The 16,762-nt window shown below is 41.7% G+C and overlaps 1 protein-coding gene across 5 annotated transcripts in view; it reads right to left on the bottom strand.

The window, feature by feature from the left end:
• PAK1 (p21 (RAC1) activated kinase 1) overlaps positions 1–16,762 on the bottom strand; it is a 141,183-nt gene that overhangs the window by 75,008 nt on the left and 49,413 nt on the right. For 2 of the 5 annotated variants that reach the window (XM_045894499.3, XM_064576877.1), the window contains exon 1: positions 7,904–8,080. The exons of 2 other annotated variants lie outside the window; for them this stretch is intronic. The gene's annotated coding sequence lies outside the window, so the exon portion shown is untranslated. Of the gene's footprint in view, positions 1–1,811; positions 1,831–7,903; positions 8,081–16,762 lie in introns of those variants that run through there. One more of the 5 variants, XM_064576876.1, reaches the window with a different exon arrangement.

The raw sequence follows: 16,762 nt of genomic DNA, 5'->3' as shown, positions 1-16,762 counted from the left end.
ACCCCTCCAGTTATCATTATAGGTGACCTCTATACCCTTCCAACAATGATGACCCTTCCAACACTCTGGCCATTTCAATTGCTGGCCTCCAGTCCAAGTTAGCCAATACTCCCATGATCACATCCTGGACCTTATCACCAAAATGTGTATCAACTCCAGTATCTGGAATGAATCCTATATACTCCAACACAACCTCCTATCCATGAGCTCACTTGCTCAAGAACTTCTAATCCACTATCCATTAGTACCTCCTGCCTTCACTTCTCTTTTTCCTTAACTATAGTCCATCAAAAATCACTCAAACATCATAACCCATCAATCCTCTAAAACTCAACAACAAAAAAACCAAACAACTCAATTCAAAAATGGGCAAAGGACTTGAATAGACATTTCTTCAAAGATGTATGAATGGCCAATAAGCACATGAAAAAATGTTCCATTAGGGAAATGCAAGTCAAAACTACAATGAGATAACACCTTGCACCATTACGATGGCTACTATCAAAAAAAAGAGAAACCAAGAAGTGTTGGTGAGGATGTGGAGAAACTGGAACCCTGCACATTGTTGGTGGGAATGTAAGATGGTGCAGCCGCTGTGGGAAACAGTATAGCAGTTCCTCAAGAAATTAAAAATAGAATTACCATATGATACAGCAATTCCACTTCTGGATATATACACAAAAATACTGAAAACAGGGTCTCAAAGAGATATTTGCACACCCATGTCCATAACAGCATTATTCACAACAGCTAAAATGTGGAAGCAATACAAGTATTCACTGACAGATGAATAAATAAGCAAAATGTAGTATACACATACAATCAAATATTACTCAGAAAAGGACAGAAATTCTGTAATATGCCACAACATGGATGAACCTTGAGAACATTATGCTAAGACAAATACCATATGATTCCACTAATATGAGGTACTTAGAGTAGTCAAAATCATAAAGACAAAAAGTAAAATGGTGGCTGCCAGGGGATGGTGGCATGGGAGAATGGGGAGTTATTTAATAGGCACAGAGTTTCAGCTTTATAAGATGAAGAGTTATAAGATGAATGGCGCTGATGGTTGCATACTAATGTTAAAAGTATTTAATGCCACTAACCCATACATTTAAATAGTTAAGATGATAAGTTTTATGTTATGCATATTTTACCACAATAAAAAAAAAAGTAAGGGGAATTAGAATTTACTATCCAATAGATACACTACAATGTGCTGAAAGTTCACAATGATATCACAGTTATATTACCACAGGAGCCTGTTAATGCTAGGGTAGAGGCCAATGAACTGAGACTTAAGATATTAATTACGAGCAATGGATAACCGATTCTCAGTAAAATTTGTAGGATGATAAGACAGTTTATAACAGGCTTTCACTGTACATGTATACTTTATTTTTTTAAAAGATTTTATTTATTTATTTGACAGAGAGAGAGAGAGAGAGAGCACAAGCAGGGGGAGTGGGAGAGGGAGAAGCAGGCTCCCTGCCAAGCAGGGAGCCCTACTCAACTCGGGGCTCGATCCCAGGACCCCAGGACCATGACCCGAGCCGAAGGTAGACGCTTAACAACTGAGCCACCCAGGCGCCCCTGTACATGTATACTTTAAACAAATCTGATTAATCTAAACAAATCTGATTTAAAAAAAAACACACACACACACAAACAAAACAATCAACCCCCTTGTCTTCTCTCCCTTTCCAAAATGTAACTGGCAAAATCCCAGCTTTGGGATAGTTGAACTCTAACTCTCTCCCAACTGTCTCTGTACTGAAGTAGTTGAATGTCCTAAAAAACATTACCTGATTGACTGCTTTCACTTGAGAATTATGAATACCTTTCTGCAAATGATTACCTTGCCTCAAATGGGCATTCAATTAGGCTTCCCATTCACCGCTTCCCCTTCGCTGATGAACTCGCCTGTGAGAAAACAGAAATCTTTGCAGAACTCCATCTTCCCACTCCCAAATCTATATGCCTCCCTGCACCCGCGCCACCCATTTACAATGAAGGAGGTGTTCCTACTCCCATCAAAAGCCATTCCCTCTTCTCCCTCACTTGCACTCCCTCTCACGTGGAATGATCTCTTTCAGCTACATTAATCAACCAACCAATCAATCAATCTCTCTCCCCCACTCTCTCTCCCAGATATATTCAGTCATTCAACATATATTTATTGAGCATCTACAATGTACCAGTACTAATCTAGCTGAATAAAACAAAGTCCCTGTGTTTGTGGATTTTATGGACTAGTAAGAGAAGCAAAGAGAAGCAAAGAAATAAGCAAATATACAATGTCAAGTCCATAATGAAAATTAAAGAGTAGTACATGTGACTATGGGGGGGGAGGGGAAGCCAGGGATGGGTGGTATATAAGACAAGATGATCAGGACAGGCTTCTCTGAGGAAGAGACACTTAAGACCTGAATGAAATGAGACAACTAACCATAGTAATATCTGGAAGCATTTTAAGCAGAGGGAGCAATAAGTACAAATATTCTAGATGAGAATATTCTTGGGCATGTAGAATAGCAAAAAGGACAGCAAGACAAAAGTTTAGTGAACAAGGGGAAACATGGTAGAAAACTAAAATTAGCCAGAGATCAGATTATATAGGACTTTACATGCCACAATAAGTTTGGATTTTGTATCAAGCATGAGAAGACACTGAAGAATTTTGAGTAGTGATCTGATTTATGTTTTAAATAGACCACTCTGGCTGCAGAAAACAGACTGCAGGGGAGCAAAGGAAAAGTGAAGAGACCGTTAAGAAACTCGTACAATAATCCAGGTGGGAACTGACGGTGGTTTGACTGGGCTGCAGTAGGTATACAGTAGTACAGCAAAGGTAGACATTTTGAAGGTAGAGCCAAATGGCTTATTTAGAAATTGGATGTACCGTGTGAGGGAAAAGAAAATGAAGATGATCTCTAAATTTTTGGCCTAATCTGTGAATACTGAGTGAATATAAACACGCTATAGTGTCTCCTATTCAAAGACACACATACACCCCTCCCGTGACACCAATATCTTCCTCAAAACACATTTCGTTGTTTCCCTTCATAGCAAAGCTTCTCAGAAGAATTGTCTATTTACACTTTCTCCACTCCCTCCCCTTATGTTCACCAAGTAACACCCTGTATTTCACCAAAAGTAGTCTTGTCAAGGTTACCAACCATCTCCATGTTGCCAAATCAAATGGTTACTATTCTGTCCTCACCTTACTCAATCACTCTGCAGCATTCACCTGGCTTTTCTTCTATCTTTCTGTGTACTCCTATCTCCTTTGCAGACTCTTCCTAGCTATCCTTGACATGTCCAAGGTTAAAAACCTCCTTTCCGGGGCACCTGGGTGGCTCAGTCGTTAAGCGTCTGCCTTCGGCTCAGGTCATGATCCCGGGGTCCTGGGATCGAGCCCCACATCGGGCTGCCCCCTCAGCGGGAGCCTGCTTCTCCCTCTCCCACTCTCCCTGCTTGTGTTCCCTCTCTTGCTGTGTCTCTGTCAAATAAATAAATAAAATCTTTAAAAAAAAAAAAAAACTTATGAAAAACCTCCTTTCCTTATATGCTACAATCTTGTCTAGATGATCTCATCCATTCCTATAGCTTTACTTATTACCTATATGTTGATGATGCCCAAGTTTCTACCTTTAGCCCAAAAACTCTCTTTCAGACTAATCCATCTGTTAGACAATTCTGCCTGCATTTATTTTAAGTATCTAGACCTAAAACGAACAAATGAAACTCTTGATTTTCACAGCAACTATCATGAATTATATTTGCTTATTTATTATACATCTCCAGCAATAAACAGTAAGCTTCACAATGATGCAACTAAGTCTTTTGTGCTTAGCAGTGCATACCTAGCAACGAAACAGGGCTCAGCAACAGTAGACACCAAGATTTACTAGACCCTGTCTCTAGCCTCAAAACAGTCACATACTAATGGGATAGGCAGATTCATAAACCACAATGACGGTATGACATGGTAAGTGCCACTGTGAATGGTGAGGGGAAGAACACGAGTGTTTCATCAATCCCAAAGAGGGGCCCTTAATAGCCTAGGAGTCAAGGAAAACTTTCTTAAGAAGATAATTTAAGAGGTTTTTTTTTTTGTAAGAATAGCTATTAAGTGCCTACTAAATATATTTTTATATAATTATTTTTAAGCTTTATAATAACTCTTCCAAGTAGTTGTAAATACATTCCATTTTATATATGAAGTTTAGAAAGATTAAAAACCAAGCAGCTAGTAGGTGGTAGAACCAAAATTTGAACTGAGGTCAGTATGCTTTTAAATCCCTCCCCCTTCCTCCTTTTCTTCTTTTTTTTCTTTGCTATATCACAAGGTACCACCAAAAATAATATCTGTTATACTTGCCACCTACTATTTGTTTGACCTAAAAGAAATCACTATACCTCTTGAACTCAGTTTTTAGCATGGGGTTCAATTACCAGTCTCTAAATCATCCTTGTTCTAACTCCCTCCTTTTCCTTTGTTATTAAGGATTGAGGCTCGTTTTAAATTGATCAGTGAGCAACCCTAGGCATTTCTTTTTTTTTTTTAATTATTAAATATATTTTTAAAATTTTTTTAAGATTTTATTTATTTGACAGAGAGAGACATAGCGAGAGTGGGAACACAAGCAGGGGGAGTGGGAGAGGGAGAAGCAGGCTTCCCGCCGAGCAGGGAGCCCGATGCGGGGCTCGATCCCAGGACCCTGGAATCAGGACCTGAGCCGAAGGCAGATGCTTAATGACTGGGCAACCCAGGCACCCCTAATTTTATTTATTTGAGAGAGACAGAGAGCAAGAGCAAGGAGGAGGGGCAAAGGGAGAAGGAGACTCCCCACTGAGCAGGGAGTCCCATGCAGGCTCGGTTGGATCCCAGGACCTGGGATCATGACCTGAACCCAAGGCAGCCACTTAACCAACTGAGCCACCCAGGCGCCCCCTAGGCATTTCTTTTATGCTAAAGTATCTGAGCATTTTTCACAGCTGCAAATGTATTCAGGAACAACCACAGTTAACATCTGTAGAGCACTTCACAGTTTACAAATTAGTTCCACACATTCATTATTTCATTTGATCTTCATCAACCCTATGAGGTGTTAAATCCCTATTTTACAGAGGCCAATGGAAGTGAAATACCTAGCCTAGCACCATCTGGACTCTACAGCCTACCAAAAATTGAATTTAAGAAAATAGAGGGGAGTGGAAAAGGACGAAGAGAGTAAATGACTTATAGAGGAAGCTCACCCAAGTGGCCTAGAGCCAGGAGAAATTAACAGGGACCAAGTCAGTTTCCCTTCCAAGGTAATGAGTGACCTACCACATGGAACTGTTCTTTTTTCATCTCAGTAATACCTTGAGTCCAGCCCCACAGACAGATGAAAATGTAAGAAAACTCTCTGTACACTATATGCATCCACAGGGTCAGAAGAGAACATGGCATAAGAGAACAGATCCCACCTTTAGAGAAGACTTGAATTTAGGTCCCAGCTCTGCCACTGACTTGCTGATTAAAAAGTTTCCTCCTTCTGTGTTATCACAGCCCCTTGTGCTTCTATCACATATACTTAACATATAAGGTTACAGATACCCATACTCCTTGACTTGCAATGGAAGGTAGCAACTGAGTCCAATTTCCATCTTTGTATCCCCAGCACCTGGCACCATAACTAACACAGAACAGGTGATCCAGAGAATGTGTGATGATGGATGTCATATTCAGTGCTTTTTGTACACATGTGCATTCCACATAACAGTCTAGAAAGTGAGTGCCAGGAAAACAGCAATTTGTCTTCTTATCTCTGCTTCTCCTCTCACTCTCCCACTTTGAGGACACTGCTCAAGAAAAGTTAGTTGAGTAGAAACAAACCCGTCCAAAAAGCCAGGCTTCAGAGGGAAAGAAATTAATCTATACAGTCCTCTTTCCTAGACTGTAGTCTTTCCCACCACACCTACCTCTACTCCCAAATAACCCCTATCTTGCCCATCCACCCTCTTCTTCAAAAGATCCCTCCACCTTCTCTCCCTCTACCCTATCCCTACTATCCCCTCTTCTTCCATAGGCTCATAAGTCACCTCTTTTCCTCCAGGTAAGCAACACTTCAAAGCTGCCATAGAGTTTTTGTTCCTATCACTTGTCTCACAAAAGACAGTCTGGGCCTCTGCCCAGCTTACTCTTCTCTCACTCTAGTCTTCAAGCTCTCCACTTCTCATCTTGCTTACTCCTTACTGTCCTCCACTGCCTCCTCCCCTCTGCGAAGGAAGTGGGGGTCAAATCCTGGAAGAAAGATTGCTTATTGACAGGCCCAAAGCAAGACACAGAGGAAGTAAGGAAAGAGACTGGCACTTGGGGAAGACAGAATTTGTAGATAAAAGCTGAAAGTAAGGGAGTTAGGTGGGAAACACAGTGTTTGGACCTCACAAACACCATAACAAAGGTCCCTACAAACATTAATAATGAGAAAGCTTAACCAACAATTCTATTTCCTGTATTTCTTTTTTAAGATTTTATTTTTAAGTAATCTCTACACCTAACACAGGGCTCAAACTTACAACCCCGAGATCACAAGTCCCATGCTCCACCGACTGAGCCAGCCAGGCGCCCCTTAACCAACAATTCTAAAAGGAAAAGAGAAGAAAGCCTAACCAAGAGGAGAAGGACCCAAGAGAGGGAAGGAAAAACTAACTCTGGAGGGGAAAGGATAAGAAAGGGAAGTATGAGGAGAGCAGGAAGAAGGAAGAAAGTGGAGGGTGGGAGAAAAGATGGGTAAGGGAAAAGGAAAAATGATCAGGAGTAAGAAGTAGAAAAATGGGGAGAAGACAAAGAGGGGACTCACAGAAAAACTCTGGGGAGGAAGGAGATCAAAATAATCAAGGTAGGTTAGTATCAGGCCTAACATGTGTTTCTTGGTCCCAGATGATCAAGAAGGAAAGAATTATAGTAAGACATTACACAGCCCCCAAGGTCTGTCATTAACTAGGCTGAGTAAGGAGGGGGCTCCAGAGAAGATAGCTTAGTTTAAAGCAGCTTTACACCCAAGTATCAAATCATTGGCCAGTTCAGAGAAAAATCATTAACATGCCTTGACCTGTTTCTTTCCAACCCCAACTCCCTACATCCAACATATCTACACTCAACACCAAAATAATCAGCATTTTCAACCTCTGCCTTGTCCATTAAGTGTCTGGGTCCTCAGCAGACCAGCAAGATGCCATCCAAAAGGCTGCTGGAGGACAGGATACAAAGGTCTGCTTCTCAAGTTCCCCTGTCTCCTACATTATTGACGGGAACATCTCTGCAGCCCATTCTAGGGCTTTAACCAGCTCACCTTTCCAAAAGGCCGTTTGATAGTCTGGGGAAGCCAGAGTTACAAACAGAATGTCAAGCTCCTGGATGCACAGATAAGGAAACTGAGGCCCACAGAGGCTGCCTGAACGGCACCAGCTTCCTTAGGTCTCCTATCTCCTGGTTTACTCCACCTCTTAACAGGTCACTTATAATATAATGCCCCTCCCCAGCACCCAAGAGAAAACCCCCCATGGTCCCAGCAGGCCGGCAGCTAAGCCAAGACAGAGGAAAGCATCACCCTAACCCCCAAGCAAAAGGGTGTTAGCAAATGAGAACGGCTCCTGAGACACAGCAGTTCCCCCCAAAACCAGCTTCTCCTTCACAACCTTCCCTAGCCAGAGCTGATTCCAGGTGCTGGCCTAGCTCTAGGCCGGCTCATCTGAGGGCTCAGCCCCTTCTCTCGCTTAGAGTATCTTTAAGGAAAGACCCTAAATCCACCGACAGCGCGGCACCACTCCCCGGAAGCCGGCGGAGACCCCTCCCCCTCCCCAGCAGGGCCCAACTGGGCGCGCCCCAGGGTGGGCCCAGTATTACCTGGTGGGGGGAGCTGGGCCCGGCATCTCTGGCGACTGTTTTTGTCGCAGAGCCGCACCTCTCCCGCCCAGCCAGCCGCACAACGCCCTGGCTCCACCCGCGCCGCTCTCCTCAGCTGGGGCCGGGCTCCCAGCAGCTCAGCCGCCCCAGCTCCCGCTCCCGGTGCAGCACGCTCCCGCCCTCGCAGGGCGCAGCAAAGGCGCAGCTTCGGGGTTGGCGAAGCAGAAGGGGCGGGGGAAGAAGGGAGGGAAGGAGGCGGGAGGAAACCGCGCTTCTCCTTTCCCCGAAGCTCTGAGGGCGGGGAGACTACTACCTTCGCACCCTCTCAGCTATTCTCCCCCACCTAGTCTCCAGCAGGAGGTAATTTCTCACTGGGGCCAGGCTTTCCAGGGCCTGTCAGAGTCCTCGGTGAGCCCCAGAGTCAAGGAAGAGAACCAGACCCCCTCTGTGCCTTAGTTTCTGCAGCTGTCTGGACTCCAGGGCAACTCATCAGTTTAGCCTTCAGGTAAAAAGATGCACCCACCCCTCTACCCCACCAACAAAGGTGTCTAACGTCCTAGGGAAAACTCTAGGGGGGCACTTATAGCTGCTTCTAAGCAAAGAACGCCCAGCAGCAGCTACCATTTAAGTGCTATTGTGTCCCAGGTGTTTTACGAAATGTTATGTCTCTCTCACCACAACCTTATGAAGTAGGCTCTCTACCAAATCACATGTCAAAACTGAGGTCCAGGAAGAATGTGGTTTCATACAATAAGTATTTCTTAAGCACATACTGTGAATCAGGCATTATAATGAGCCCAGAGCTGAACAACACATTACAGGACATTCACCAACCCTGGCCCAGACCCCCTAAATCCCACTAGTGCCCCCTCAGTAATTTAACAACAACAACAAAAAATCCCACCTTCATACATATCCAAATGCTCCCTAAGAAATAATATTGTCCCACCAACTTCCCCTCTACACCCTGCTCTTGAGACATATGGCAGGAGTCAGATTATGCAAGGTCTCTTCCAGGTCAGAGCTAGGAGTTTGGGTTTTAAGTTTTAACAATCGAAAGGCTTTGGAAGATTTTAAGCAGAATGACAAGATCTAATTTACATCTTTAACAGGATCACTAACTGCTGAATGGAGAATAAAGGGGAGAATGGTGGAAAACAAGAAAACAAGTTAGTAGATTCTTTTTTTTTTTTTTAAAGATTTTATTTATTTATTTGAGAGAGAATGAGAAAGCACATGAGAGGGGGGAGGGTCAGAGGGAGAAGCAGGCTCCCCGCCGAGCAGGGAGCCCGATGCGGGACTCGATCCCGGGACTCCAGGATCATGACCTGAGCCGAAGGCAGTCGCTTAACCAACTGAGCCACCCAGGCACCCCAAGTTAGTAGATTCTTACAGAACTCCAGGCAAGAGAAGATGGTAATGATTTAGACTAATATATTGGAAGATGAGCCAAAACAAAACAAGCATATTCTAAAGATACAGCTCAAAGCAGCAGCAGCAGAACTTGGTGAAAGACAGAATGTAATGGGTGAACGAGGGCAGTAACTTTCCCAAGACCACACAGCTGGAAAATGGCCAAGTTGTCCCAACTTTGATCTGACTCCTAAAGCTATGCTGTTTCTCTCTGCCATGTTAGTCATCTGCCATACCCCTGTCCCTGCTGCCAGCAAAGAGCAGGTAACCAGCATTATGCCTGATCAATGATTTAAGTGTGCTAGAGGGAAATTTTATGGTGTTTATCTATTTCTCCATTTCTCCTGCCGGATGTCTCCACCTCCATTCAATGTGCCCAATCATTTAACTGTAGAAGGATGTAAGGGAAGAACTCCAATGAGGACAGAAAGAACTCTTCTGTTAAGTATCTTTCATCTTTCCCAGACCCTGAGTACCCATGCTAGTCCAATTACAAGAAGTCCCAAATTTGGTGGAGGAGACAGGGAATTTCTTAAAGACATCCACATTATAGAGAGAATTGGTCAATAACACAGAGTGGGGGACCTGCTGCACTATTAGAACTCAGCTTCAAAGTAGTTTTAGGATGTTCTTTTAACCCTACACCCTTCTCTCAACTTATACAGAGTGGATAAAAGGCAGAAACAGTCCTCTGCCTTGGACATAGCTTTTCAAAGTAACCATCAATAATCATAGCATCTGATCTTACCCAACTTTCCACCTCATCCAGCATCCCCCCCTCTTACAGACGGTTTTCCACATTCTGCTGAAATACATGTAGGAACAGAGAGCTCCCTTGGAAATAGACAATGCTTCCTAACATTCAGCCAGGTGCTTCTCTGTAAACTTCCAATTCTGCCTCCTGGAGCACTCAGAAAGCATCCTTCAAGGCAAATATTAAAGGCTTTCGGGTACGTCTTATGGTAATCTATCAAGCCCCTGCACTTTTTCTCTTCTCCAGGATAGATACTCCCAGTTCTATTAATCACCTGGTCATTCAATAACTACTGAAGCACCTTGTATAACCTACTTGGGATAGACACATCAGTGAACAGGACCACACCTTCAAGGAGTTTACAGTTTTAGTATGATGGTTTTCAACTCTCCCTTTGTATCAAAATACCTGGGAAATGTTAAAAATATATATTGAAGTCCTAGCATAGATTTTGACTCAGTTGGTCTGAAATGTGGCACAGGCAATATATCTTTATGGATATAACTATAGCTATATGGATATCCATCCATACAGAGGACTAACATTACCTGATTTCAAGCTACAGTGATCAAGGCAGTATGGTATTGGCAAAAGGATAGACAAATAGATCATTGAAACAGAACAGAGAGTCTGAAATAGACCTATACAAATACAGTCAACTGATTTCCAACAAAGAGCCAAGTAAATTTAATGAAGAAAGAGTAGTCTTTTCAATAAACGGTGCTACAATAACAAGACATGCAAAAAAAAATTGGTCTGGACACAGACTTTTCACTTTACACAAAAATTAACTCAAGATGTATCACAGACATAAATGTAAACTGAAAAACTATAAAATGTATATAAGATAACATAGGAGATCTAGATGACCTTAGTTAGGTTATGACTTTTTAGATACAACAGCAAAATCACGATCCATAGAAGAACAAGTTGGTAAATTGAACTTCATTAAAATGTAGAACTTCTGTTCTGCAAAAGATACTATTAAGAGAATGAAAAGACAAGTCATAGACTTGAGAAAATGTTGGCAAAACACATCTGATAAAGAACTTGTATCCAAACAACAGATGTTGGCAAGAATACAGAGAAAGGGGAACCCTCTTACACTGCTGGTGGGAATGCAAGCTGGTGCAGCCACTCTGGAAAACAGTATGGAGGTTCCTCAAAAAGTTAAAAATAGAACTACCCTATGACAGAAATTGTACTACTAGGTATTTACCCAAAGGATACAAAAATACAGATTCGAAGGGATACATGCACCTTTATAGCAGCATTATCAACAATAGCCAAACTATGGAAAGAGCCCAAATGTCCATCAACTGATGGATGGGTAAAGAAGATGTGGTGTGTATATATGTGTATGTGTGTGTATTTGCATATGTATATGTGTGTATATGTATATGTATATATACACACACACACACACATACACAATGGACTATTCCTCAGCCACCAAAAAGATCGAAATCTTGCCATTTGCAATGAGGTGGATGGAGCCACAGTGTATTATGCTAAGCAAAATAAGTCAGAGAAAGACAGATACCATATGATTTCATTCATATGTGGAATTTAAGAAACAAAACAGATGAACATATGAGAAGGAAAAAAAGAGAGACAGGGAAGCAAACCATAAAAGACTCTTAACTATAGAGAACAACCTGAGGGTTGACAGAGGGAGGTGGGTAGGGGATGGGCTAAATGGGTGATGGGTATTAAGGAGGGCACTTGTTATGATGAGCACTGAGTGTTATTTGTAAGTGATGAATCACTAAATTCTACTTCTGAAACCAATATTACACAATGTGTTAACTAGAATTTAAATAAAAATTTGAAGCAAACAAAAAAAGAACTTGTATCCAAAATGTATAAAAGAACTCTTAAATCTCAACAGCAAGAAAACAAACAACCCAATCAAAAAATGGACAAAAGATCTGAAAGACATCAAACCAAAAAAGATATGGAGAATATGAAGAGATAATCAATATCATATGTCATTAGGGATAATAATGAAGTACGACTACATACCTATTAGAATGGCTAAAATCCAAAACACTGATAACACCAAATGTGGGTGAGTATATGCAGCAGAATTCTCATTCACTGCTGATGGGAATGCTAAACAGTACAGCCACTTTGGGAGACAGTTTGGCAGTTTCTTATAAAGCTAAACATAGGTTTAATATAATCCAGCAATTGCACTCCTAGGTATTTATTCAAGTGCATTGAAAATTTATGTCCACACAAAATCCTACCCACAAATATTTATTGCAGCCTTATTTATAATTGCCAAAATATGTAAGCAACCAAGATATCTTTCAATAGATGAATGGGTAAACAAACATCCATACAATGGTGTGCTATTCAGCAATAAAAAGAAATGAACTATCAAACCACAAAAGACACAGAAAAACCCCAAGTGGAAAAGTATCAAGTAAAGAGCTAGTCTGAAAAGTATGATATTATGGAAAATGCAAAACTATAGAAGCAGCAAAAATATCTGTGGTTGTGAGGAGTTCAGAAGTGGGGTGGAGTAACACAGGGCATTTTAAGGCAGTGAAACTATTCTATATGATACTATATGGTGGATACATAACGTTATGTATGTCAAAACCCACAGAACTGTACAACACAAAGAGTGAACCCTAATATAAACTATGGACTTCAGTTAGTAATAATGTGTCAATATTGGTTCATCAATTGTACCACACTAATGTAGGATGTTGGTAATTGACAAAGTGCAAGGGGGAGTGGTAGAGAGAGAGTATATGGGAGCTCTTTGGACTTTCTGGTCAATTTTTCTCTAAGCCTAAAACTGCTCTAAAAATAAAATGTATTAAAATAAAAGAAAAAATAAAAGTATCGAGCAAAATAAAGGACATACAAGATAAAGTTCATTTTATTTTTTACTAGATTCATTAGACATAAAATTATTCTGTCAAATTGCTATAAAAGTTTCTAAACACTCTCAATTTTTATGCTTACTTCATTGTAGATTGAGAACTGTTCAGAATCTACTTTGAGTAGTGGTGATCTAGGGCACCTTCCACTAAACATAGTCCTGTTTGCCATGACCCTCTTACTACCTGGTACCTTATGGGGAACATGACACTCTTAAGTGCAGTCTGTCCCCTTCAGAACATAGTTGAACTATCATCTCCTCTAACTCTACTTACTTCCAGTAATTTAGTCTGAAGTTGCATTAGTTTTTAGCCACTGCAATGTCTTTGGCTGACATTGAGCTTAGGCAGCCAAAACCACCATTTTTTGTAAGAATAGCATCATGCTAGTTCTCCTCCAGTCTGCCCATATGTTGCCATTTCTTTGAGACTTAAAATGTAGAACTCCTCTGTCATCCTTAAATTTCATCTTGTTGGCTTCAACACATCTTTGCAAGCTCTCTTGCTTGCTCTCTCTCTGCCATCTAGCATTGTACTTTTCCCTTCCAGTCTTTATCACCTGCAAATCCAATAAATATGCTATCTCTTCAAAACATTTATCAAACATCTACCATGTACCCTCACCCACATTAGGCCTCAGGGATTAAAGACAACCTAGAAATGGTCTATGTCTCCACTAATCACCACTAACAATGGAGGCTAGCATATATAAAACTAAAAAGTCCCACACTAGAAAATTGAATAAACAAAATAAATAAGGTAGAAGAAACAATAAAACATTAACATACAATATAAGGCAGGACCACTAGCATCTTCAGCAGGAAAGATCAAATTCAGGTATGTTCTATTCTAGATTTCAGTTCTCTCAAAACCAGATGCTGGTTTGGTTACAAAAGGCTGACTAGCTGTCTCACTCCTAGAGAGCCTCTTTCAATTGTGGGTGCTACTACAGGAAGCCTGGCTAAGCTTGGCTCCCTCCCTCCCTTCTAAAACACAAGACTCATGAAAATGAGGCATACTGGTGAGAAGCCAGCATTCTATTAATTACTAAGAGCTAATAATCAAGGAAGCTTTATTACCGAGGGCTAATAATCAAACTTATAATCAAGGAAGAAACTATTAGCTAAAGAAATGAAAAAGCAGAACCAAATGAGGGAGAAGTTACTTCAGAGAAAAAACTGTATATTCAAAGAAAGAAATTAAATCTTAGAGATATCAAATAACTTGCCTAAGTTTACATAAGTTAGCAGTTAACTTGTTTTAAGTGCAATTACTCCTTGCTGTTATATAGTCCTTTGGTTTACAAAGTAAATAATTCACAAGTTATCCTTCTGAGCCATGGACCCTGACCAGTAATGTTTTATCTGTGTAGTCACCTTAGGCTTGACCAGGCCCTTTTAGGTTACTCACCTGGCTTGTATAGGCATATGAGTTTGCAACCCCGGATAACCCCGGATAACACTATATAAAGGCTAATGATTGGTAATAATTAGCAAATTTTGTTTAGACACTATGGGTTTCAACCTAATGGCTTATGTATAGTGATTATAGTGCCCATAGGATTTGAAAAAGATAGTTTTTATTTGATTATTTTGCAACTGCAAATAATTTTTAAGAACAATACATTTAGGGGCGCCTGGGTGGCTCAGTTGGTTGGGCGACTGCCTTCGGCTCAGGTCATGATCCTGGAGTCCCGGGATCGAGTCCCGCATCGGGCTCCCTGCTCGGCGGGGAGCCTGCTTCTCCCTCTGACCCTCCCCCCCTCTCATGTGCTCTCTCTCTCTCATTCTCTCTGTCTCAAATAAATAAATAAAATCTTTAAAAAAAAAAAAGAACAATACATTTACTGTATGAGAATTAAATCTTCCCATATCACGAGTTAAACTTGTCACTGACAGATTTAACAAGTCATACCATTCTTTCTTGTAATCAGATGGCAGGGCCAGTTGCCTATAAACGACTATGAAATGAGGTGAAGTATAAAATAAATAAATAATAATAGCTTACAAAAATACTTCAAGAAAAGACATAAGCAATGGTGGGATGGATATGGAAAAAGGGGCAAAACCATTCAGCAGCAATTCAAAGCAGGTAAATCAAAATGTACTGGAAGTTCAAACAAGGCCAAAAAAAGTACAGAGAAGGGAGACATTAATTACATTTGTGGAGATGGGGGAAGTTTTGTAGAGGAGACAGTATTTGGGCTGGGAATTGAAGAAGTAGAATTTTTATACATAGAGGTGTTGAAGATGGGGGATAAGGGTAGAGAATTCCCTTACGGGAACCAGAAAAGCAAAGACTCAAAAGAGGAAAAAGTATGCACTCTGTTTAGCAAAGAATAGTCTAGTCATTCAAGGAAACAGCAAATAATCTCATCATTCATTCATTATTTACTGAATATGTTCTACATGCCAGACACAGTGCTAGTGTTGAGGGATACAAACATGAGGAAACTTACTTCTTACTTTCAAGAAGCAAAGCATTTTAAGGAGGAGGAGGAGGAAGAGGTGGAGGAAGAGGTGGAGGAGGAGGAGTAAAAGGAGGAGGAGGAGGAAGAGGAGGAGGTGGAGGAGGAAGAGGTGGAGGAGGAGGAAGAGGAGGAGGTGGAGGTGGAGGAGGAAGAGGAGGAGGTGGAGGTGGAGGAGGAAGAGGAGGAGGTGGAGGAGGAAGAGGTGGAGGAGGAGGAAGAGGAGGAGGTGGAGGAGGAAGAGGAGGAGGTGGAGGAGGAAGAGGTGGAGGAGGAGGAAGAGGAGGAGGTGGAGGAGGAAGAGGAGGAGGTGGAGGAGGAAGAGGTGGAGGAGGAGGAAGAGGAGGAGGTGGAGGAGGAAGAGGAGGAGGTGGAGGAGGAAGAGGAGGAGGTGGAGGAGGAAGAGGTGGAGGAGGAGGAAGAGGAGGAGGAGCAGCAGCAGCAGCAGCAGCAAAACATTTTTAAATACAACAGAAAACAAAGCTGTGTCACTGACAGATTTAACAAGTCCAAATTTGTTCCTTCTTCAGTTGCCCCCGTCAGCAAACAGCAATTCAACTCTTTCAGTTACTTAGCCAAAAATGTGATTCATCTTTGACTCTACTTTTTCTATCACCTCTACACCGAATCCAGCACAAAGCACAACACACTGATGACCCAATTCAATGAGGAAATGACTGCCATTACTTCTGATCATCAGATGCTGAAATGGGTGGCACTGCCCCTTCCGACAGGGCAAACCTCAGTGCAAGAGCCACTAGCATCAATAGCACTTCAGCGCCAGAGACTCACACTTGCAGGCTGATGCTACTGCCTCTGCCGCCAAAGGCAGAGAGCCGGCTGCCCATTGCTTTCTCTCTCGTGTCATCAAGTCCTAAATCCAAGTGTGGTGTTGGTGAAAGCCAGGTCACTGACTGTGTTCCGGAAGCAGGGCAGTATGAAAAACAACTGTCTAAGATACATTTTTATCTCCTTTAGGGGATAGCATCTTTGCCCCCAGAAAGACTCGTAAGTTGGAAGACACAAAATGCTGTACAGTAAAACAAATGATACCTATTTATTTCACTTATCTGTTGCTTATACTTTTTCTTCCCATATATAAATTATTTTTTTTTTAAGATTTATTTACTTATTTATTTGACAGAGAGAGACACAGCGAGAGAGGGAACACAAGCAGGGGGAGTGGGAGAGGGAGAAGCAGGCTTCCCGCCGAGCAGGGAGCCCGATGCGGGGCTCGATCCCAGGCCCCTGGGATCATGACCTGAGCCGAAGGCAGACGCTTAATGACTGAGCCACCCAGGCGCCCCTATAAATTATTTTTTTAATAT

Source organism: Mirounga angustirostris, unplaced genomic scaffold, assembly GCF_029215605.1.
Source record: "Mirounga angustirostris isolate CCGP_5_RB_7025 unplaced genomic scaffold, mMirAng1.0.hap1 SCAF_13, whole genome shotgun sequence".
Classification (NCBI taxonomy): domain Eukaryota; kingdom Metazoa; phylum Chordata; class Mammalia; order Carnivora; family Phocidae; genus Mirounga; species Mirounga angustirostris.
The sequence above is the reverse complement of the archived record's forward strand: the minus strand, read 5'-3'. Positions and strand labels throughout refer to the sequence as shown.